At 45.9% G+C, this 25,548-nt stretch overlaps 1 long non-coding RNA gene across 2 annotated transcripts; it reads right to left on the bottom strand.

The window, feature by feature from the left end:
* Positions 1-8,472: 8,472 nt before the first annotated feature.
* LOC125612754 lies at positions 8,473-25,345 on the bottom strand. Of its 2 annotated transcripts, XR_007343229.1 has the most exons (3): positions 25,241-25,345; positions 23,853-23,998; positions 8,473-8,859 (listed from the first exon to the last, which is right to left on the bottom strand). It is a non-coding gene; the product is annotated as an uncharacterized LOC125612754 (long non-coding RNA). The 2 variants fall into 2 exon arrangements; XR_007343230.1 differs by lacking the exons at positions 23,853-23,998; positions 25,241-25,345 and adding an exon at positions 9,709-10,465.
* Positions 25,346-25,548: the final 203 nt, after the last annotated feature.

The following is a 25,548-nucleotide window of genomic DNA, read 5'->3' as shown; positions in this document are numbered from 1 at the left end:
AGGAGACGTGTGAACTTGACCTTACTTACCCTTTGTTTGTGCGTCTTAGTGTTGTTTTCATGCTGAGGCTTTTGTGACCCGCACACCTGGGCTGCTGTCGTGTCCACTGCTGCTTGTGTACATGGCACAGGTGTCTGACCTATGCTTGGTGTTGAACTTCTCATCTACAGTGACTGGCCAAGACACAAGAGTGTCCACCATGGACCCCGGGGATGGCAGTGGCCCCGGGAGCAGTCACAGGGACAGGTGAGGCACCTGTGCTCTTGGTGTTTATTAGCTGATGCCTGACACACTAGGAAAATTAGAAACCCCCAATTTGTCCTCCCGCAGCCACCCCGGCTGTGACTGCGTTTCGGGGCTCTTTCTGGACGGCTATTTTTGGCATGTCATTGCAGTCATGCGGACCTCCTCATTAGGAGGTGACTGCCATCGGTCCTTCTCAGAGGCTGGCTTCCCTGCCTGCTCCGCTCGTTTCTCTCTGCCATACCTTTGATCACAGCACGTGCCATCTGTCCTGGCATGTGCGGACATTCTGATGGTTCAGACCTCTGTGCGCGTTGCTGGGCACGGCCGTGTAGACCCCGAGGGCCCTGCTGCGAGTCGTCCATCTCTTCTGTGACGAGCCATCACAGGTGAGTGGTGGATATGGAATTGCGGTAATGACTCCTGGTGGCCGGGGCTACTGGGCGCCTATCCCTTTGCTTTGGTCCTGTTACCTGTAGCTTTAGAACTCCCACCAAACGAGCAGAATTATCTGAATTTCCATTTGACATTTTCCTTTACAATTGTTTTGACATCTCCATTTATAAATTTCTTTACTTGTTAAAGCTAGATTGGAAAAGTGAATTTCTAGACAAGCCTTCCTGGCTCAGAGCCTGAGGGCCAGTGCTCAGCCAGCTTAATTGCAGAGCGTCTGGTCCAGTCCCTGTCCATCAGGGAGGAGGGCCCCCAGCTTTTGGAATCCCGAACACCTTTCTCCCAGGCAGGCACTGGCACCCATCGTATTTCTGCCAGCTTTTGCGGGGACAGGTAAGGCCATAAGCACAAGCTCCAGCTAATCCTAAACTTGCGTCCCTCCGGGCTCTGGGGAACCGTCTGTCAGTGTGGTGAGTGCGGGGGCACAGGGCAGCTTAGAAACACGGGACCACGCCTGTGGAGTGCACAGATCATTGCGCACCTGTCCTAGTGGTGGACCCCTGGGTTCTGGGTACAGCTGTATGTCCTGGTTTACTCTCCTTCCAGTCAAGACGTGCCGTATCACCAGGGGATGGGGCTGCTCTCTCCAGTGCACTGCGTCTGTGTTGCTTTGTTTTAAACGTGTTCTCCTCTCAGGGTAGAATGATTTCATCTTCCAAAAAGCTGTGTTTATGAAAATCCACAAACAGGCATAAATATTTCAATAGGGAAAAAAAGTTGGGGGCTAGTTTGGGCTCCCAATAACATGATTATTTTTTTTTTCTACAGGAATTTTAACAATAAAATTAACTCTTGTCCCCATCTGCATATTCACAGCACAGGTAAAACCTGCCTTACTTCTTTCCAGCACTAATGTGCCAATACTCGCCCTTTTCCTCCGTAAGCTCAGAGCTTTGCTTGTGGCAAGCAGGATCTGTGTCCATTCGACACGATTCCACAAAGGACCCAATGCCTCCAAAGAAGAAGCAGCGTGATCTTCACCCTCCAGGTTTCTCTTTCATTTGACTGTCAACTGTGCCCTCAGGTGATCTTGATAAAAAAAAAAAAAATTGTACTCCCTAATTAACAACCTCGATGCTTCACTTCATACTGCAATTGTTTTACATACATCATCGCTTGCAATTTTCATGGCCATCGTGTGTGGTGGACGCTGGGACGCACAGCCGACTTGCCCAAAGCCCAGGCCAGAGCCAGGAGTAGAGCCTGCATCCTGCTCCAGGAGCCCCAGACATCGGGTCCAGCTCAGATGCAAATCTACTTATTAATGCTCTTTTCTTCTGCTACCTCGTGTTTGCTGCACAGACAGCGGGCCTTCCAGTTTCATCCACAGTGAAGGAGCTGCCATGGACATTCTCGAGCACTGACCTTGGACATACATTTTGATTTCTCCTGGGTGAGCATCTAGGGGTGGGGATGGTCAGCTACACGGAATGGACAGCCCTTTTCCATCTTAACTTCTGGGGTCGGCTCTATGCTGACATTTGGTGGTCAGTCTCGCCACCGCCATTCTCGAGTGATGGCTCACGGTGATTACCAAGTCACATTTCCCTGGGGACCAGTGCTGCCCGATGCCAGTTTGTGAGGTTATCATTCACATCATGGGAGAAACGTCTTTTCAACATTTTGCCCACATTTTAATTTAGTTGGGCTGTTGTCTTCCTGTTACTGAGCTGCAGAAGTCGTTCTGTGTTTTAGAAGTAAATCTCTTGTCATACAAATGTCTTGTGAATACTTGTGGTTTGCCAAGTTATCACGGCGTCTTTTGATGAGCCTTGGTCTTTAGTTTCGGGAAGTGTAGTCCCATGTTTTCTTGGTGGCTGCTCCTTTCTGTCTTCTAGTAGGTCTTCGCCTGTGTCTAGGTTGCAACAATAGCCTCCTTTTGTAGACTTAGCTTCTGCATGTAGTCTATGATCCTTCTTGTGGTGATTTTTTTATGATGTGAGATGTCCTAGGGATGCAAGATAACTTTCTTTTCCCGTGTGGATTTCAGCTGTTCCAGTAGAAGTTGTTGGATTTAATTGCCTTTCTGAATTAATTGGCGTTTTTGTTAAAAATCTCCTGACCATGTGAGTGTTGTTCTGTATTGACTTCCTAGTCCCTGTTCCCTGGATCTGTGTTTATGGGTTTTTTTTTTTGTTGTTGTTGTTTTTTGGCACTGGGGATTGAACCCTGATGTGGTCAACCACTGAGCTCCATCCCCAGCCCTTTTTTACTTTTTCTTTTGAGATAGGGTCTCCCTTAGTTGCTTAGGGTCTTGGTAAGTTGCTGAGGCTGGCGTCGAACTTGCTTTCCTCCTGAGTTGCAGGGGTAACAGGTGTGCTCCTGGATCTGCTTTCCTACCTGTGACGATCCACCGGTCTTCGTGGTCACAGCTTCACAGCAGGCTGTGCAGTTGGGCCGTGTGGTCCTCAGCTCACTTTGCTCAGTTTGGTGTTTAGGGGGCTCTTTTCATTTCCATTTAAATTAATTTATAGTCAACTTGTCAATTTATGTGAAAAAGGCTGTGAGACCCCTGGGAAGGGTGGCATGGGATGAATAAGTGACTTCCAGAGGACACGTCTTCCCAAGATGGAGCCTCCTAATCCGTGAACATTGTTTCTGGCTATCTGCATCTTTAAAAATTTTTTCACAGCAAAATTTGGTTGTAATTATAGTTTCTTCCTGTCTTTTGTTGAACTTACTCCTATGTACTATGTTTTTGAAATTATTATAAATGAAATTGTATTTTTTATTTTCAATCCGTATTTGTTGCTGCTAAAATGTAGTCATTGATTGAAAGAAGATCTTATAAAGGTATCACTGATGTAAAATAAACTGTCTATGTTGAAATTTGGGAACTTTTGACATATGTACCCCTGTCAACCCATCACAAAGTTAGGATAACAAACTTAGAATGGTTCCCAGATGTCTTGATGAACCCTTGGTCATATTCTCTTGCTCTTTCTCCCCAACCCCTGTCCTCCTCAGAAACCACTGATCTGCTCTCCACCCTGTGCACCAGCCTGCATTTCCTACAGGTGTGCATCTGTGAAATCCTGTGTGCTGTTCCTTTTTCTGACTTCTCTTCCGTGGAGCAGTTGCTTTCAGGATTGCTGTTGTAGTGGTGGTTTATCCCCTGGCATTGCTGAATTGCTCCCTGTGTTTCAGATCCACCAAGGTTTGCTCATCCACTCACCTCTTGATAGACATTTGGATGTTGGGTCATCTGCACTGTGGGGTCACCACAGATAAGCTGTTACCCACCTGTATTCAGGGGGATCCACATGGGCATGTATTTTCATTTCTCCTGGGTAGATATTGACAGGTGGGGTGACCTGGCCATCTGACAGGGGACATTTACTACTTAAGAAGTCACCCACCTGTGCTCCTGGGTTGTGCCATTTTCATGCCCACGGCATCAAGGGGGCCTCTAACTCCCACAAACTTGTCAACATTTGACACGCTCAGTCCTTCAGTGCTCCAGCCTGCAGCAGTAAATCACTGTGGTTTTAATTTACATTTCCCTAATGCCAAATGATGCTGAGTATCTTTTAATGTGTGTAACTGCCTAACTGCCTTCCATATATCTTCCTTTGTGATGTGATTGTTAAACTGTTTTGCCCAATTTACAGTTGTTTGTTACTGGTATATAGAATGAAACTGATTTTCTTATATTGATCTTGGATACTGGTATCTTTTAAAAATAATTGGTAGATTTTATGGGGTCTTCCATATGAACAATGGTGTCACCTAAAATAAACCTGGTTTTCATTTCTTCCTTTCCAATCTGCAGGCTTTGATTCTCTTTTTCCTGCATGATTTCACTGGTTAGAGAATCCTGAATGGCGCTGATCAAGGAGGTTCTCTGGAGCCTCCTGGTCATGGGGGTCGTCTGGTCTTCATCATTGGCTGAAGTTAGGTGCTGGGTGGGCTCCTTTCTCAGGCAGGGTGCAGGAGAAAGTTCTCAGTTCCTTTTTTGCGGAGTGTTTTTATCAACAATGTCTGTCAGATTTCATTCTATGACCTTGAGATGATCTTAATTTTTCTTCTTAGTCTATGAATATGGTAAATTACATTTGATTGATTTCCAAATGTTAAACCAACCTTCCCTTTCTGGGCTAAGCCCCATTAGGCCATAATGTATTATTCATTTATGTAATTTTATATTCAACTTGCAAAAATTTTGTTAAAAGTTTTTGCATATTTATTAATGAGGGATATTGGTCCGTAGTTCATGTAGTTTGCAGTCTTCGGCTGGTTCCTTTTCAGGGAGCTTTACTTGTGCGAATCCAATTCACTTGGCTGGAATAGGCTCTTAGAGTCCTCTTCCGTCCCATGTCAGTTTGGTATTTGCAAAAAATTGCTTATGTCATTTCCTCATTCCCTAATGCTGTAGGATTTTGGTCATGTCATCTATTTATTCCAATATGAGTAAGTCGTTTTTCTTTTTCTCCCTCGATCAATCTTTTGATGAGTTTATCAATTTTGTTAAAGGGCTATTTTTTTACTTTATTTTCTACAATTATCTATAATCCATTTTGTTAAATTTTGCTCTTACTTTGAGAATTGTCTTCTTTTAGCTTACTTTAATTTCAGATTACTTGATTTTTTTCTAGCTTTTTAATACAGCCACATGGATTCCTGACTTGGAGCCTTTGAAGACTCTTTCTAGTATCAGTGTTTAAAGCTGTAAGTTTCTTCTCTATGTCTGATTTGGCTGCTAAATGCAACTGGATATCTTGTATGTTTATTATTATTTAGTTTGAAATATTTATAATTCCCTTTTTAACTTTTTCCTCAATCCATAGTCTATGCACAGGCATACTCTTCCACCTCCAAATTATTGAGGTATTTGAAAGGTAACTTTTTGTTCTATGTTTTGGCTTTGATTCACTGTGGTTAAAATGCCTCCGATGTGGATCCCAGTCACTTCCTGTGTATGGAGACGTGCTCATCGCCAGCACGTGGCTTCTTTGTGGTGTCCCCTTGATGCAGGTGGAAAGGAGCTGCTGGTACCGACTGTCTTCTTTGGTACCCGTCAGCTCACTGCTGGACATGTGAGCTCGGCCGTCCGGACACCACCTGCTGCTCCCTGAGAGGGGATGGTTGATTGGCCGTTTCTCCCGGTTTTCTTTTCCTGTGCTGGGGAGCACTATGATTGGGAGCACACACGCTGATGATTGCTGTGTCCTCACGACATTGTGTTTTTTTAATCTCTGGCAAGGCAATTTTTCTTACAGTCAGTTTTGTTCTAAGGCACACGTAGCCAAGAATGTTTTGCCTTGTCAGTTCCTCCTGCTTACAGTGACTCTTTGTACAGCTTCTGTTTTGCCTTTTATGATCAACTCTTAGTGTTTTGCGTTGTGTGACTGTTCTCGACATGATGGACGTAGGTCTTGCAGAGACACTGTTTAGCTGGAGTTTTTCACCCATTTACACCCAGTGTAAACAGTATGTGGTTGCATTTAGGTCTCTTGTTTTGCTTTTTTCTGCCTATTCCGTCAGTTTTGAGGACAAGATGGGAGCAAACATGTTGCTTTACATGATTGTTGTTGGGAAGATGGCAGAGCCTGGGTTTCTGTTCTGCATGCTCCAGAAACCACACAGTGGGGCCACCGAGGAGAGAGAGGTGTCATGATTGCATGAGATTGAGGTGAGTCAGGGAGTGAGCCCCCTAGAAGTTGAGGTAGGTTGTGAGGGATCCTGGCTGACCATCATTGATCCCTTCATCATGGCTTAATTCAACACCAATGTGAGAGTTCCCTTGTGGAAAAAAAGGAAGCACTGCTCTTGTCCCAGAGCCCCGAGTCTCTTGTTGTTGACAGACCTGGGTCAAACAATCATTGTGACACTAGTGTTACAATAATGCACTAGAACAGGGCTGCAGAACAATAGAAAGGACCGATTCCTCCAGGGTCAAGTATCACCTTGACCTTGGGTAGGTGTGAGGTAGGTGCAAGGAATGGAGTGTCACCACCACTGGCCCTGGAGTTGGGACCTGAAGTCCGAGTGGGTTGAGCTGGGGAAGTGTGTGGATGGAGGGGAGGGTTCAGGCAGGGAAGCCAGGCGTGAGAAGCTCTGTGGAAAGGCGGTGTGGCACACTGACGGCCTGAGTGGGTATTGGTGTGGCCAGAACACAGAGAGCACGCAGGGCACAAGGAGAGAGGGCAGCGTGGGGACCGTGCTGGGCTCTCGAGCTGCCATCGAGGTTCCTCTGACAGTGGAGCACTAGAAATGCACCCCATCTCTTGGTTGTGTGACGTGTTTCTCTTTAAATCATCAAGGCTGTCTTTGATGTAAGTAAGTAGAACTGATGGAGTTGGGTTAAAATGAATGATCAAGGCAATTCACAAAATGAGCCATTGCCAGTTTTCTTACAGTCAATTTTACTTCTGTTTGAGAATATCAGGTGTGGCAGGCTTCTAGGAGGCTTCCCTTGAGCCCTGGGGCTCTCGGCAGACCAGATGTTCCAGCACAGACCTGTGTGGACAACGCAAACCACGCGTGCTGTGCACACACACTACGGAACCCTCAGCGGCATTAGGGATGACAGGTGGGACTTCCCAGCTTCTGCATATGTACCTTCATCTTCCAGGAGGCTCTGTCAGGAGGAGTTTAAGTGCCAGTGCTGGGTGTTTGTGAATCTCCACCTACAGCATTAGTTGGGACACTGGAATATTAGGATAATGGGACTATTCGCTGAGTGCCTTCCAGTGTAGCCGTGGCACCTGGTATCTTGCTGTTAGTAGTGAAGGATGAGAAGGGGAGTGTGACTAGGTGGAGCAAGAGGGAGTGCACAGGAGACAGCTGAGGCTGGTTGGGCAGCTGGAGAGTGCAAGGGAGGCAGGGTAGACATGGGTGGCAGGGTGGGGACAGGCCTGTTAGGGCTGGAGGGAGCCTTTTTCTTTTCACATTTAAACGTTCTTTTTAAAATGTATATGCACTTTTTTTTTAACAAATAAGAAAAGTGGGTAAATGACAAAAGGCAAGCACAACTCTGCATTCCTGCTCTTTCTCATTTCTAGTTCAACAAGTATTTCTTGAGCATGTATTATGTGCCAGGTACTGTGCTACAGGGGGGATGGTTATCTCTGTCAACAAGAAAAAACAGCTCAGGAGGATTTTGGGAAAAGACAGAACTGTGCACATAGCAGTTGTCTTCATGGTTTTGAATCAATTCAGAGGAAAACTGAGGGCTCAGGGAGTACTGATTCACTGCTCCAGTCTGCGAGGCCCCTGTGGAGACACGGCATCCACCGCACTTCTTTCTGTTTGGCTTTCTCTGTTGAGAGTTTAGAAGTGGGAGGAGCAGAACATGCCTGGGAAACTCTGCAGATAAATTCTTGAGCTGGAAATGCACATTACTAAATTCCTTAATACAAAAAATAATGCTTTAAATTGTACTTTGGACACGATGTCCACTTTTTTGGCTCAACAAACAAACCCGAAATTGTTTTTAGCTTTCTGCTCTGGCATGCACAAAGATTTGCCTAAAACCCTTGGAGATTTGCTGGAAAAGATTTATTTCTGTGCATTCTGAAGAGCATGCCAAAATCCCGCTGCTTCATGTTTTTCAAGACTCTTCTAAATTAAAATGCTAGTGCGCATGTGAGAGGGTAAATGTTGGGTTAGTCGTTGTGCACAGTAAATATGCTTATTTCCAGGAAGAGAGGAGTGAGGGTGGTGCAAAGAGGCCAGGGCTCGGCCAAGGGGTTCTGGCTCTGAAGGGCTGGAGTCTGCTTTGCTCCTAAGCAAGTCCCTGTCTCTGTTGAATAAAAAGTCACACACACATAAAAGTCTGGTAATTTGGAGCTGCATTTAATCAATTTTACACTAAATTCTATCAGTTGACTGAACACAGCCAAAACCTCCTACTTCACACAAAAACAAGGAGACAAAACACTTGCAATGACAGCAAAGTAAAATGACTTATCAATTAAGGATGTTCCAGGTACTTTGCAGCTTTGCTGATGGTCAGGATCAAAAGCACGAGCATTTGTGCAGAAACATGAAGACACGCGTTGAAAACTTGAAGAGCTGTTTTCTCTCAGATAAACTTGTTCAATGAAAGAAGTGTTATAAACAGCCAGGCATAGTGGTGCATGCCTGTAATTCCAGTGACTTGAGAGACTGAGGCAGGAGGAACCACAAGTTCAAGATCATCTTCAGCAACTCATCTAGGCACTGTCTCAGAATAACAAGAAATAAAAAGGGTTGGAGATGTGTCTCAGTGATTAAGCACCCCTGGATTCATCCAATCCTCAGTACCAAAGCAAATGTAAAAAGGGGTTTTGTACAAACATGTAACAATATATTTATCTTTCTGCATTGAATTTACTGATTGGAATATTTTTATACTCGTAATACAGATTTGAATTAAATATCCATACTGCATTGGATCTAAAAAAAATGTCATATACATAGTTTTCTAAAGTGTTGGACAGAATGAAAAAATATCCAAACTTTTGTTCTGTTCAACTGTGGCAGTCGTGACAGATCCTTGGACGCGGAGAAGGGTTTTGCAACCACAAGTGCTTACAGCAAAGTCAAAATCCCTGGTGCCCTTCCCAAGCCTGAGCTGATGGCCCAACCACGATGACTGATTGTCCCTTGGTAACAGAATTCCCCCTTGTTTATCTGATATGGCCACTCTCCTAATCACTGCACTTTATTTATTTATTTACATGTGGTAAGAATCTCTATCACACTGGAATGAAATGTGTGGAGGAAAACCAAGTTTTCAATGTGCGGAAGACCCCAGGACCACTGTTGTGTTCCCTGCCTGGATCCCGACCTGGGGCAGGCGAGTCCGAGCCCTTAGGCTATAGATGTAGGGCAGGTGGAGGCAGTGGAGAAGCCTAGGATGTTTTTCTTGAGTTACTGTTACCCACAGAAATGATGTATTTAAAAGTATGATACAAATAACAATGAAGCAATGAGGACAGCCTTGGTCAGCATGAATTTACTCCAAGTATCTGAGCAGTTTGAGAACAAGTAAAACCTTCTGTTAAAGACCCTCTACATCAGACTCACAGCACTCGCCCAATAGCAAAGGCATCGATTCGTCTTCTCTTAGGTAGCAATGAAGTATGCAAAGGCTTGAGCATTCAGTGGAATAAGGACAAGAACCGCGTGCTGTGGTTGGAGTGTCCTGCACATCTAAGCAGAGGAGGAGCCCATGCTGTGGAGGATGGCAGGATGGGGAAGAGCCTTCCCTTCCCAAGCTGCAGGCTGAAGCCATAGATGGGGCGTGTGCGGGGCAACCTTTGACCTCCACGGTGCACCAGCGCTGGGCCCGCTGTACCACCCACTGGTCAGGCAACCCGGAACAGGTTCTGAGGCCCCTCCCTCCGTGGCCCTGGCTTCTCAGGAGCAGCACCTGTTATTCTCTTCTCTCTGTTCTTTCAGTCCTCTGCTGGGTCCTTGCAGGACAGAAGCACATTATTTCCTCCCCCCACAGCAGATCCAGTACAGCAAACAGCCCGCCCCTCCGGGCCCGCATGCCCATCCGAGGGCCCATGCCGTCCTGTGGCAGCCATCCCAGCCCCCATACACTCCAGGATGATTCCCACCTCCACTGTCCCCAGGTGTCTGGGCAGGTCCTCTCTCTGAGGACTCCAGTAGCCGCGCCATGGTGGCCATACTTCACCTCTGTCTTCCTTCTCCTCCCTGTACCCTCCTCCTCTCCCTGATGGGGCAAGTTCGTGGGAAGTGCTCAGGCCAGCTGCTCTTTTCCCTGCATGGCCCAGGAGGACCCCGTGAAGCCCATGGCTCTGGTGTCTACAAGGCAGTGCACCCAGTTCACCCTGAGTCCAAGACCTAGACTGATGTGTCAGCAAGTCACGGCACTTGAGGCCAGAGACATCCAAGCCAAACTCCTTTTCTCCCAGGGGACCATTTCAGGGCCAGTTCACCTCCCACCCAGGGTCACTCTGCTTCACAGTGGGGCCAGCCAGGCAGTGAGCTGGTGTAAAGAGTGAATGCTAGCACCTGGCCCCTGTCCAGCAGTGTCTGGCGTACCCTGTTCTACATCCCCACTGTCACTGGGATCTGGTCCCCTGGGGCCACCCCGAACAGCATGTCTGCTGTCCAAGGGTGTGCCCCCCGAGCTCTGTCCACCCCTGCAGCAGAGACCGTGGAGGAGAGCAGGTGTGAGGATCACTGCTCCCATCAAACCCTTCTACTCTTAGGATAGAATCTGAACTTGGCGAGATTCGGGGACTGGGTTGGCCACACACTGCTCCTCTGGTGGTGTCCCTGATGTCCTTATTTGTTCCCATCTCTGGATTAGCCGTTACATTTGTCTTTCAGGATATCACACCAGGTTTGTTCCTGGCAGACTTCATCCCACTCACTACACCTCAGGACCTTTCGATTCTAACCTCTTCTCCCACCAAAGCTAAGGTATGCAACCTCCTCCTTCTCTTCCTCCTTCTTCTTCATCATCATCTTCTTCTTCCAGCTGAGCCACATCCTCAGCCCTATTCTATATATTATCTAGAGACAGGGTCTCACTGAGTTGCTTAGAGCCTCACTATGTTACTGAGGCTGGCTTTGAACTTGGGATCCCCCTGCCTCAGCTGCTGGGATTTCAGTTGTGCACTACTGTCCCTGGGAAGGCTTCCTCCTGCACAGCTTCCAGGTCACATTTGTAGTTAAGGAATTATTTGCATCAGATTTCCCTTCTCAGCTTACTCCACACACAAAAGAGACCCTGCCCATCTCATCCATTATTGCACAGCCAATATTTACAGAGAGTTCAGTTCACACACATTTGTTAAATGGATGCATGCACCTATTTGTCAAGCATATATTTTTATTGAAGGTAGGCCATGGGAAACATAGGAAGCAATTTAAATGCAAAATTAAGAACAAAAATTCAAGTTCTATGTATGAACAGCAGCCTAACAAAAGTCATAGTGTGAAATCGTAGATCTGTGTAAGCACAAACACAACCGTCAGAGCCGAACGATGAGGAGTACACTTCCTGTTGTGAGGATTCTCCTACTGGTGAGTGGCGTTGGCCGGCTCCATGGACAAAGGCTTCTATTGGCTCCAGTGCACAGCCGAGCTCCAGTTGTGACCCCGTGTGGGAGTGTGCGGGCCTTGGACACAGACATGCAGCTTCCTGAGAAGTGGGCACAGGTGGCAGAAGGAAAATGTCCCCTGATGGGCCTCCTGGCTGGCTAGTCAAAGGCACACTTAACGCCGGCTTGCATGACTTCAGCCAGTGTCCTCATTTATTATGGGCTCTTTTGAAAGTGACAGAAGTCTCTGTTCTAGAGCAATAGGTGGAAACCAAGACGGCCCGGGAAAATCAGGACACAGGGTCGCTCTGAGGAGGAAGAGGTGCTGAGGGAAGTTCAGTTCGGGGAGAAGCAACGAGCAGTCAAGACCGGAGAGGAAGAGTGAACTGTGATGGTGATCTGGAGGGAAGAGCCATGGAAAACCATCCAGGGTCTTTTTCCCAAGCTAGCTGTCATGGGCGACCCCAATCTTAATTTAAAGGGTCAGTGTAAGGAAAAGGATGACCATTCCCCATGGACCCAGTTATATCTTTAGAGTTTGCTCTTGTCCAAGAATAACGAATTCCTTCTCTGTGAATTGTACACCAAGAGGTTCCTGCTTCGTGACTTCCTTGTAAGAATTTCTGAATTGCCTTACAGCAATGTTCAGATAACATCCTGGCCACCCCACACGAGAGAATAAGGCCAGGGAAGAGCCTTGCAGCAGGTGTTAGAGTCCTGTTCCCACTCGCTAACCCTGTGTCTGGTCTAACTCTGCTGCAGGATCCTTCTCCATAAAGTGACACAGAGCCTGTGTGTGAACAAGACCACAGCCGTGGCTCTGGAGGCGCAGGGAGTTGGGCCCTGTGACAGCACTGGATACTACACACTGAGGGTTTTCTGAGACAAAGCTGCAGGGGGACCTGGGGTCATGTGTTCTTCAGAGACACTTGAAGAGGTGGAGTCAGAGAAATGTGCAAGTAAATTGGAAATGGTCTGCACTCCTGGCCAGCTGAAGAGAATTCTGATGTTGTGGCAGGGCGGGTGGGGGCTGGAGCAGGGGGCTGCTCTTGCTGAGCATGCCAGAGTTCCATCCTGGAGGAAGCGCTTTTGTGGATCCTTGCGCTGGCTAAAAAGCTGCGTGTTCACGCGCAAGGAGAGGGCAGAGGTTACTTGAATCTGGTGAACAGTATTCCATACCCTAGGTCCCATTTGATTTAAAAGTTCACCAGGTCAGTTTGGGGACTAAAAACTGGAATCAATGTCTGCTGCCTGTGCCTGGAACTTATGCAACTGGAGTGGTGTCTCTTCGTTTCTCTGACACGAGGTCCGGAAGTGGCTTCTGCTGCTCCAGCCAGCTACGCCAGTGCAGCTTGCCTGGGTCCCCCACCCCTGGATCACCCTATCCTTGGGTCCCTGGAGCTCCTTCTCTATACCTTTCCCGGTGGGCTTCCCACTCACTCCTGTGGTCTCAATTGTCACTTCTGTGCAGAAGGTTCAGCAACAATGTGCCTGCCCGACTTCTCCTGAGCTCTGCTCTGTGTGCTAGGACTGTTGCAGTCTCCTCCCAGAGTTAGACTGACCTTTGGCTCTGCCAGGGCCAAGCCCTCACCTCCCTGTGGCCACACAGCACAGGGCTCCCAGCAGCCCAGGTGGGGTCTGGAGTCCACTGTGCACCCTCTCTCCGCAGCCTCCTATGTGGCGGCACCCGCTAGGAGCCAGCCTCCGCCAGCTTCCTGGAGCTCCATAGCTGTCTCTCCCCTGTGTCCCTGCCACCCCCAACTGAGGTCTCTGTCACTTTTCCTTGATGTGGTTAGAAGGCCATTCCAGTTGGCATCCCTAACCAAAGTTCCTTCTCATTTAATTCATGTCACACATTATTTTTGGAGGAACACTACCAGAAAATCTCTTTAAAAGGTTAAGCTTCCTCTCCTTTGATTCTGACCAGCTTTAAGATTAGAATCTGGCCCAATCTATGCTTTGCCTTTTTCTCTATTACCCCCTTGGCTCAAAACACGTGGCCCACGTAGAGGAGACCATGGGCATTTCCTTCTGGCATCTGCTCCTCCCCAGCGTCCCTCCCGGCCTCCAGCCCCTGAGGTGAGGTTCCTTGTTCTAAAGGACTCTTGAGATAGTCCACAAGGAGCTCTCCAGCTCCCCATGCCCATCTCTGCTTCAGAAGATGCTTCTAGAGCCTCCCTGTCCCCCTCTTGGTCAGTCCCCCTCCTGCTGACTTTCCTCAGCCTGTATTTCTAGAACGTGTTGTTTTCCCTGCTGGATCAGGGATATTTTGAAGATAGACTTTGTGTCTTAACTCCTTGGCCACATGCCTGTTACAATTTCTGAAGAGAGCATTTCTGCGGCTTACTTGAGACCAGCAGACTTGCGGTAACAAAAGCAAGCGCACGAAGCATCATTTCCATCGAAGTGGGGATCTGTCAGCAGAGGGGGTGTGAAACGTCCTAGGGTGGGCAGCTGAAGTGTGTGGGCAGCATGGTGCTGTTGGAGGACTTGTAAAGTACCCACGTGGAATTACAAATTTTTCCTTAAAGTTCAGTGCACAAGTTCATTTAGCTCTAAATGTGCACAGATACACCCGGACTCCAGGAAGAGTACATCTCTGAATGGGATGATGTAGTGTGAAGGTTTTGCAAACCTGGAACACATACACAGAGGGAATTTATGGCTGTTAACAATAAAGTGTCTTAACATTAAGCAATCGCCTGAGAGGGAAGAATGGGGTGGGCCGTTATGTAATGTTATTTGAAGAGCAAGAACTACTCTCTTCTGGAGAAGTGGACCCTTGTGCTTAGTCTTGATTTTTTTTCTTTCTTTCTTTTTTATCTTTTCTTCCCTAACTCTGCCGCTGGGAAAGCCTAATCTTGCCAAGAGCTGTGATTTGTGTGTGAGCCGTGCATGGGCCGTGGTCCCTGCCGGCCGGAGACTGGAGCACACTGGCCTCGCCCGTTGGCAGCCTGCTCTGCGCTGCTGTTTTGGGAAGTTATCTGAGTGTTGCATGAAATTGACAAAATAAATTGTTGGGACCACTTTGTGCTTTTGTCACTGTTTAAAAAGTTGAAGTTAGTTGTTTGCTTAATACCCCAAGCTGATGAGGCGTTTCATTATCTCACCACTAATACACTCCAGAAAATGGAATCATTAGAGAACAGAAGTCATTGAAATGTAAACATGTGAATAATTTACACTTGCAACTGGTGTTAAATAAAAGGTTTTAATCTAGACCGAGATCTGACAATAAATATTCATTTCTAATTTCCAATGAGTAAACTTTATCTCTTTTAAAAGCCTTTTCATTTGAATTTTTTTTCCTCTGGAAGATAATGGCAAATTTGAGACAGGCACATTTGGGAATAAAATTTCCCTCTGGTCAACACAACCATGAAAAGTTATTATGAAAATCAAAATTTGAAATAATTGCAAGCGTTGTAACGAGCGGCCATTTTAGGGTTCTCATGCTGTCACTGCGCCCACCCTCCACCCCCCTGTGGCTTGCCTTCCTGGAACGGTTTTCCTGGGGGACATGACAGAGACGCGGAGGAAAGGAATTGGCTCTCGTTGGGCACAGTGGGCTGGACGCTTGCCAGGCTGGAGCAGCCCAGAGAGGGCTGGCTTTTCCTTTACCAGCCAGGGTCCTCGTGGGCCTGACAGAGGACCCAGGGTGGCTAAGAGGGACACTATCAGCCATGCAGGGCTCCACGATGCCCAGGGGGCGGGTCCACCCTCTGTCAGCATCAGCACCACACTGTGCCCTCCCTTCCCATTCATCCCGAGAGCATCACAGAGCAAGCAAGGCCTGCTGTTGTGCTTACTCTTCTGAAAAAGTGGCTTTTGTGAGCTGTGACTCACACACACCAAGTCCACCCTGTTCAGGTGCATGTCTGAAGACTGCTTGCCCAGTGCCTTGGTGATAGTTCAGTCTCAACGCACAATTGTCAGATAAAAGAACCAGCATGTGGAAGAAGACCCCTGTACTCCCATGACTACAGCCACATTTGTCCCCGCAGTGTAGAAATGAACCAGCTAAGTCACAGCAATGGGGAAGGGCATTAGGGAACCTGTGCATACTCATAACAGAACACTGTTCAGCCGCAAAGAAGGGTGAACATCCATCTTCTGCAGTGCCGTGGGTGGAACTGGAGGTGGTCAAGGACACAGAACACGCCAGAGAGGGAGACGATGCTGCACAAGCTCACTCCTTTGTGAATCCCAAAAGGTTGACCTCACGGAAGCTGAGGGCAGAATGGTGGATCCCAGGGGGCTAGGAGGGGGAGATGACAGGGTGGCAAAAGGCTTTCGTTGACAGGTGCTGAATTCCAGCTAGGTAGGAGCAAGAGGTTCTGCTGCGCTGTTGCACAGTGGGCGATGGAGATAAGGATGTATTGGCCATTTCCAAAATTAGAAGGGAGGATTTTGAATACTTTCACCATAAGAAATGAGAGATATCTGATGGACAGGTGTTTAACATAATTTGAAAACTACACAGAGTATAGATGTATTGAAACACCACAATTTTTGTACAACTGTTATGATTTAGTTAAAAAATAAATTTAGGGATGGGGATGTGGCTCAAGCGGTAACACGCTCGCCTGGCTTGCGTGGGGCGCTGGGTTCGATCCTCAGCACCACATAAAAATAAAATAACAATGTTGTGTCCACCGAAAACTAAAAAATAAATATTAAAAATAAATTTAAATAAAGTTCTAAAAAGATGAATAAATGTGAGTAGCTAAATTCCAGTTTGCATCTTGGAGGCTTCTAGGATGCCAGGTCAGAAGTGAGCCGGGAGAGCTGGTCCCCTCTGAATGTCTCATTTTACAGCTGAGGGGACTCTCTGGCTCTGCACCTCTGATTCCTGAGGGTTGGTGCATCCTGGGATCCAAGAGAAGGTGGTGCCGGGTCTGAGGATGCACGGGTTCCAACAGGGCCGTTTGGAATTGCTTCTGAGTTTGAGATGAACCTGAAAGCCAAACCTTGAGTGACTTGCTGACAGCTGCTATTTCAGGCCCTGTCCACCTGGTCCTGCTGGCTGCCTGGTTCCTCCTGGAGATGTGGTTCCTTCCCATCTGGCTGGATTCACCCCTGGATTTGTGCGCAGAGTGTCGTGGCCCTGTGGTCCCACGTCGCCCCTCTCCCACCCTCTGCTCGGGTGGACCTCCCTTTCCACTTCATCTCTGCCTGGCTCTGCCCTTTGAGGCTGCCCACCCTTCGCAACGGCCAGCCTGCTGGGCAGCAGCTCTGGTGCCTCTGCCGCAGTCTCGGGGCCGCTGGTGCCAACCCTGCATGGGGAGGGGCACACCCACACCCAGGGGCTTTTCTAGCTGGGTGGGTGATACCTGCTCCTATGGCCTGCAGTGTGTTTTCACTATTTAAGTCACAAGATTATTATAATCAAAACTCTGCTGGCTGAATTTCCCAAAGAATTTCTTTTTTTAATATGCAAACTTTTATTCATATTCCAGTAACAGAATATAAACAGAGACAATTCTTCAGAACATCTCCAAAGGGGCCATTTACAAGATCTCACTCAAAGAGTCACTTGTTCTTACAAAGAATTATATCATTTTCAAAGATATTTTAGACCACTGGATCAAATTCTTACATAATTATCCTGATTAAGTTTGCTGATTAAATCAGTTGTGATTCACCTGAAGGTGAACATGAACCATAAGACAGAAAGGATCTTTTGATTTAAAAATTGATTGTTAAAATCACCTACTCTAAATTCCCCATTGATATTTCATTTTAATAAATAAATATGTTTGATTTTTATCTTTTTGCCAAAAATCTATTTTCCTTTTTATTTTCTCAAACCAAGGAAATACATAATAAAAATGTGATGATCTAAATAAATATATAAAAATCAATAGTAATCTTGCATATCAGCCATAATCAGCACAATTAGTAGAAAAGAAATTGTATTTACAAAACAATACAGAAAATAGAGGATGTATCTAGGAAAAATATTATGAAGAATAATAGAAAACCCAAAGAAGAAAGTGACAAAAATCGCCAAGAAAGATAAAAATAAGATTTGAACAATGAAAGAGAAAAAAAATTTGCTCTGGGTGGGTGCTGGGAGTCATTAGCCAAGTAGGTATGACAATTTCCTTGCCAGCATACCCCATGTTGCTTAGTGGAAGGACTCGTGGAAATAGGACATTTTGCAGTGACATTGCATGTAGGTGACCTTGCTCAAGGACCAAGGCGGATCCGAGTTTAGGGCGTTCCCGGTTTAGGACTATCCGGGTTTAGGGTGGTTCCAGGTTTAAGATTATTCCTGCTGGGAATAGGGCATATCCTGCTGCCTGAGTTCCCCTTGAGTTCTCACGGGATTCAGACAGTATTTTTTTGGGAGACAGAAGCCCAGTGGGGGTGGATTTGGGCAGAGAACGTGGATTTCCCCAGAACGTGTTTGTAAAGTGCCGGTGACAGTTCGGGAATAAAGAGTTGCTGTTTGAATCTACAAGCTGTGTGGTGGCTTGTGATTCTGTGCCCAGCTAGACTGCGGCAGGTGGGCAGACTCTATGTTGTGATAATTACAGACAATTTTCTGCATTTTCTTAAGAATACTGTGAAATGTTAAAAAAAAAGAACTTGAATATGTGATTTATTCAGTTCGCATTTAAAGATTTATCAGACCATAGAGTAGGAGTCGTGGCCTCATTGCGGATCTTGATCTCCCCGAGATGCTTTCTGAAACCCAAATCAACAGAAGAAGGTAGCAAAGGACAAGAATGGTACAGACTACAGAAACCAGAGGCAGAGAAGGCACGGCTGACCCCAGCAAGCACGGCGGCTGTGGCCAAAATGCCCTTTGCAGAGGCATAGGCAGAGGTCAGGGGCCTGTGAGGAGTGTGGGAGGGACTGCCTGCCTGCCCTGGGACCTGGGGAAGCTGCAAATGTCCCTAAGGAACTGGCTCCCTGGATGCGGGCTGGCAGCCACAGGGGGCCAGGCCAGGGTCCTCCGGGACTCAGAGCTACGAGTGAGCACAGAAATGGTGCACATGTGGGCACTGCAGCCCCAGAGTGCTGCGACCCTCCAGCCCATGGGAACTCAGAGGGACCAGCATCACACCCAGATAGATAGAGCCACCATGCTGTGGGGTGGGCCACAGAGGCCATTGAGTAGGCCAGGGGCAGAGGGAGAGACGGTGGCTGTGCAGCAGGGAGTCTCACCCGGTGAGCATCCTCACAGCCAAATACAACCTCTCAGGGCCAGTGGTACCCTGAAAACTAGGCCTGCAAAGACCTCTTCACACAGAGTTTGGCTCCCAGACAGAGAGGCAGATACCCAAACACCACATTCTGAGCCACTGACAATAAGGACAGCCCTGACGCAGGCACAGCAAACCTGCCAACTGCCTACTCGAGTCCCACCCAGGGCAGCCTGCTCCTAATAGGGTAGAAGACACCACTGGGTAAGCAGTTTAGCCATGGGCAACCTAAAGGGGCGTGATTGAACTCTTACAAGAGACATGAAAATACGCTCAGTAGTATTATGACACACCATGGTGACATACCAGAAAAATATGATCACAGGCACACAGTCTTCACACCATTCAAGATTAGCTAAGCTTAATTAAGATAATGACTGGAAACTTGAGAGAACAGCATTAAACGGTATTACTAGATCTGAGAAGCAAGACAGGAAAACAAAGAGAAGATGGAAGATAAGAAATGGAGATCTCAGGAAAGATTTAGGAGGACAAAAGAAAGAATCTCAGCAATACAGAAATAATTGGAAGACATGCAATAACGAATGAAGACCTGGAGGGCTTAGAAAGGGAACAGAGTATAGAAAAGGGGAAAATGTGAAGACGGCATAGTAGAAATTGAAACAGATAAAGTATCGAAAAGGAAATGATAAATATAGAAACCAAACAAAGGAGATCCAAAATACACTTAACTGGAGTCTCCAAAGATGAAGCCAAAGCAAGAGAACAAAACAAAATGCAAATTCTGATTTAATAAAACTTCCTGAGATAAAAGAAGTCTTTACATATTGAAAAGGACACTCAGTACATGAGCAAACTGACCCAGAATGAAAACCCCTAGATGTATCCTAGTAAAGGCAATGGACTTCAAAGATAAGGAAAACAGCTTTTGAGAATCCAGGCAAAATGTGTAAATAACTTATAAGGGAAAGAAAATGAGACCAGCATCAATCTTTTCAACAGAAACGTCTTATGCAAAAAAGCACCATTTTAAACTTATCAAGTAAAGAGAAGGTGACTGGTTTCATATCCAGGCCTGCTTTCCTTCAAGTACAAAATTCGTGAATAAATGCAAGGAACATTCCAGAGCTCCAGGGCAAATGTTCCCAGGGATTAGTCAGAAAATGAACTTGAGAGGATCGTGCCACAATGAGAGAAGCTGGGCCAGGAAGTGTCGAAGTCACTGGGGGTATTCAGCTGCAGAAGTCAGAGTACAGACAGGAAGGAGGGACCAGAGGGTGTGTCCTCTGCTCTGACAAGGTAGAGGTGGTGTAAAAAAAGTGCAAGGAGGAAGGAGTAAGAAGAAAGTACCAGGCTGCCCCCTGGGTACCAGCTGAAAATGGAATAGTACTGGTGCCGTGGGTAAGTCAAGTAGGAGAATTCTGTGACTATTAGGAGTCACAAAAAAAACCCAGGAGTCTGATGATTCCTCGGTGGACAAAGGGTCAGGAGAGGGGCAAAGTCACTATTTTATGTCTGCTTTCATGACACAGGACCATTCACAGCCAGGATACTGAAAGAAATTCAGCCACAGTGAAAACGTTGTGTTTTTTTTTTTCCTTTCTCTGGAGGATGGTACTAGCCTCATACAAGCTTAGATGCTTCAGAAAAGATATTTTGTTTTTTATTGATAACTGAGGGCCAAATTCTCTTGCAAAATCCAAGTTGAGATTGCTGGTGAATCTAATGAAAGAGGAGACCAGGGCATCCGAAAAGATACTAATAACAAAGGAAACACTAGAAGAAAAATCTACGCCTTCCTTAATACCAAAATAAATAATAGAATAGAAAAAGAAAAGGACCCCTTAGAATACCTGTGTATAGGCACGTATCTGTATGGTAGCATACATATACACCTGCTCACCTGCAGGTAAGCATATGTGTCTAACATTACATGAAACTATATGAGGAACTGATGTAAAACTGATTTATTCATATCAAAAATATAAAAATGTTTGACTCAGTGCTTTATTTTACTTTTGTTTTCCCCAGGGATAGGGATTGAACACGGACCTCCCACGTGCTAGGCAAAGGCTCTACCACTGAGCCATATCCCTAGCCCCAACTCACTGACTTTAAAAATGATGTTTGATTGCCTAATGAGCAAATCACAACTCAGAGCTCTGTCCTAAAGCTATGCCTAATGCCAAGTAACTGAGAAAAACAGATAAGACTCTGGGTGAAGGTGCAAACACTAGTAGAAAGAAAGCTATTTTTATAAAAGAAAAGGTCGTATTCAAATCAAAAAGCATTAAATGAAGGGAAAAGAGGACATTTTATAATACTTAAGGTCACAATTTCCAGTGATTACATTATAGTTATTAATATCCATACATTAGTTTATTCAGAAGCAACCCTTACCTAGAAAAAAAATCATGGAGGGGAGGAAGGAATGAACAGACCAGAGGAAGAGAAGAAGCAGACAGGCAGACACAGTCAGGCAACTCCCTCTCCCAGGCCTAGACATATGGACACCCTGGTCTGCCATCTTCACTAGGTAGGGGACTGAAGGATGCAGGAAAGAAGACTGCTGCATTTCAAACTCTTTACTCCTCTGTGTTAGTATTTATCTGTGACCAAAATGCCCCAGCAAGAACACCTCTGGGAGGAAAGTTTATTTTGGGCTCACAGTTTCAGAGGAGTCCATGGCCAGCCGACTCCATTGCTCCAGGCTCCAGGTGAGGCAGAACATCATGGGGGAAGGCACAATGGAGGGAAGCAGTTCAGCCCAACTAGGAAGCTGAGAGGCCATGTGGGTTGCGACCACAGACCATAGGGCAGGACGGCCCGAGCCCTTTGAAGCCTACCTGTCACCACCATGTGCCCCAGAGGCTGGACATGGAGACCAGGGCCTGCTTGCCTGGCTGGGCATGACTTGGGTGTACATTGTCCCTGGATCCTCTCTCCTACCCTCTGCTTCCTGGCCACCCGGGCCCAGAGGATTGGAGTGGGCTGACCGTAGACTGAGACCTTTGAAACTGTGAGCCCAAATAAAATGTTCCTCTTCTGAGCTGTTCTCATTGGCTATTTTGGTCACAGCAATGAAAAGCCATCTAATAGAGAATAACAGAGAGCATGGTCTCTTTTCAAGAACACGTTCACAGAAAATGGCCATCAATCAGGCCACAAAGAAAACCTCAATAAATTCCAAAATTGTAAGTAAGACAAACCTCCCTCACTGACTAAATGCAGTAAAATGAGGAATTAATAAGAAAATACACAATGTTAGTAATGCAAACCACCCTCACCAAGTGTGATAAAAGTAGGGATTAATGAGAAGATAGACAAATACGCTCTTCTACCTGGGAAAGGAAAACCATCTATTAAACAACTGCTGGATCAAAGGGGAAATAAATAAAATTGCCAAATTTCTAAAATTATACTAAGGAAAACCTAGGGTTCCAGAATTTGTGGGAAGCAGCTAAACTAAACCACAGAGGAGGGAAATTATACACCATGCACCTATACCACCAGAAATGGAGGTAAACAAATCACATACAGCTCAAAACCCTGGAAGAAAACCAGGTAACTAAACACAATGAATAAAGACATTACGTTTAAAATGTAAAAAAATGGGTGCAAAGTTGCACATCTTGTTGTTTCCAAGGGTGGGCATTGCCAACGCTGTGTGTGATTTCACAATTTCTGGGTTCTCTGCCTCCTTTCGTTTTACCAGAGCTGACTTAAAATGTCTCGGCTGTTATCCATCTTTACTGGGAACGCTTTTTCTCGGGTGCTCAAATCTTTCAGTGTTGGTGTATTTTTATACTTTCTCAATTATTTCTTAACTTTCCCCTTCTTTGTGTTGTGAAAATCACACACAGAGAAGTGCGAACAGACTGATATGAGCACCAGAAATATTATAGGATTATTGGCTGTTGATTATATTAATTAGTGTCTGTGTTTGGATAAAAGACTATAAGCAATGTGCCCAAGTTGTAATGTGAACTGCAAAACTTAGATAAACTGCAGAACTTAGAAAGACTTAAGTTAGTGATGTAAGCATCTACACCCGGGGTGTACACCCCAGACCTCACCCAGTTATCAGCTGTAAGCACAACTGAACTAGGACTCAAAACCCAGACTTCTGGGGGGCGATGGGACTAACAAGAACTGGATAGAGAGATGGAGACCTCCGTAGCTGTTGTCCCCCCTGCACCAGACTCCTCCGACCCTGATGGAGTTCCAGTGACTCGGACTTGGGTATAGACTCAATTAGGACTTAAGAATTAGGATGTGTGTCTGGAGTGTGATGAACATCAATAATATAGGATTGATTGATTCTAACTCTGCCTGAGACTGAGTCAATAATAACTGCTTGTGACACAGATGCACACACAGGCTCACACACATTCACCCTCACACTCTCACGTGCACAGGCATGCTCCAGCAGCGCTGCTAACCAGCAGTTTCCTCGGCCCTCCTCCAGAACTCAGCCTCTGCTCCCTCCACAGCCAAGCCTTCTCTGTGAACCTTGGGGTGCCCCACCCCCAACCCACGCCTGCCTTTGTCCTCCCTTCTTCTGCTCAGCCACGTGTGTGTATGTGTGTGTGTGTGTGTGTGGACTGCGCCCCTGTTGGGGGTACAGCTATGCTGGGCTCAATCCCCAAAGAACTCCTTTGCTGTCAAATTCCAACTTATTCCTTCTCTCCTTGATGGACTTTGGGGCTGCTTCACTTTTTTTTGTTTCTACATATAGCACAGCTGTGCCCATTGTTCCTTTCCTGGAGTTTGGTTGCAGAGGTGCTCCAGGGTGTATACCTAAGACTGAGCCCCCCGGACGGGCATTGTTTGTATTTGAATTCACTAAGTAACAGGCTAAGTTTGTTTTCAGATACTCGCCCACCATGGAGGGACCCTGACTCTGTCCCTTTAACCTTGGACCCCAAGCTCATCAACTTCTTAGGTTAAGCAATTCTGGGGGCCCAGGACTCACCTTCCCTCAGAGCGCTGGCTTTCCTCAGAGTCTGCCCAGCATTTGCTCGCTGTGTCAGTGATCTTTTCATCCAGTGAAGGTCGCTAAAGTGATTAAAATTTATCATCGCTTTTAGTTGTTCTTGGTGGAAGGGATGGTCCCCAAACCTAAAATGTGATAGGAGAAATGTGAGCCTCTGTTCTTGACAGTATTAATTACTTCCTTTTACTTGAGATTTTTTGAGTTATTTTTCAAACTTCTTGGATTGAATGCTTAATTTACTTTGTCTTTTTCTTATTTTCTGAAAGTGCATTCAAAGCTCAAAATTTTCCTCTGAGGAATGCTTTGCCCATGCCCCTGGGTTTTAACATGGAATACTCTCATTATTAAGCATTTTTAATTTCAGTTTTTATTTTCTCTTGCATTCATAAGTTATTTAAAGGTTCTGTCCCACATTTCTGAGTAGGTTGACATTTTGGGGCCAGCCTTTGGTTGTTCATTTCTAGTTTCACTGCTGTGGGTTCGTAAAATGTGGTCTCTGTGCTTTCTGGTTTTGCAGAATCTCCTGAGTTTTCTTCATGCACTAAAAACATGGGCATGTTTTCAAATAAATATTTCACAAGTGTTTGAAGAACACACAGACTCTCCATTTGCTGTGGACGGAGCTCTCCGTACCTTTCCCTCAGTTCACGTGGTGTCCTGGTCTTCTTCTCCTCGTGTGTTTCACTCTGTCATTTTTAAGAGCACCTTGAAATCTCACCCCATTGTATGGAAAAGTTTCTTCTGCTTGTTTTTTAAAAATATGTTCTGTTTTATAAAATACTCTACATTATACTATTATTCTGTTTTATGTACTTTGTTTTATATATTTTGACGTTTTATTGATCAGTATGCACTTATACTATTGATCAAGGTCTTTGATATAAAATATAATTTCTTAAATATCCTTTTTGTCTCAAATTTATCTATCTATCTATCTATCTATCTATCTATCTATCTATCTATCTATTTGTTTGGTACTGTGGATTGAACCCAGGGACTCTTAACTACTGAGCTACACTCCCAGCCTTTCTTATACTTTATTTAGAGACAGGGTCTCACTAAGTTGTTGAGGCTGGCTTTGAACTTGCAATCCTCCTGCCTTAGCTTCCCCAGACACTGGGATTATAGGCGTGCACCACCACACCTATCTCAGCTTTCCCAGATGTAAAAAGACATGTTCATGATTTCTAGCCCTCCATCTTACATACTTTGTCGAAAGAATAGTTTCAGTTCTCTATTTTAATTCTTTGCATTGCACTTCTACCTTTTAGAAATCGTACCAACTATGGCTCTGTTATAAGAATAAGTCTACTTGTTAAAATTGTATATTTTGGCTATTTTTTCTCACCATTATTTTTTATACTCACCATCATTTTCTTTATTGTATTCATTTTCCAAAACGTGTCACTGTTACTCTTTGGAATAGCTGGTGAAGTTTCTGAGACACTGAATGTCTGTAAATTTCCTTTTCTGCCTGGCTGACTGGGAACTGGGCTAGGAGTGAAATTCTAGAAGCAGCTGTCCTTGTCCTATTGCACCACCACCCAGGACTAGGCTTTGCAGACCGGACATGGAGGCCCAGGGACAGAGCTCCCTGCAGGTGGTCTGCCCTTTCCTCCCTGGGTGGTTTTGGGTGCATGTGGGACCGAGTCACTCTTCATTCTTCCTGTGCAGC

This window comes from Marmota marmota, unplaced genomic scaffold (assembly GCF_001458135.2).
Source record: "Marmota marmota marmota unplaced genomic scaffold, marMar, whole genome shotgun sequence".
NCBI classification, from domain to species: domain Eukaryota; kingdom Metazoa; phylum Chordata; class Mammalia; order Rodentia; family Sciuridae; genus Marmota; species Marmota marmota.
This window is presented reverse-complemented; position numbering and strand designations above follow the sequence as displayed.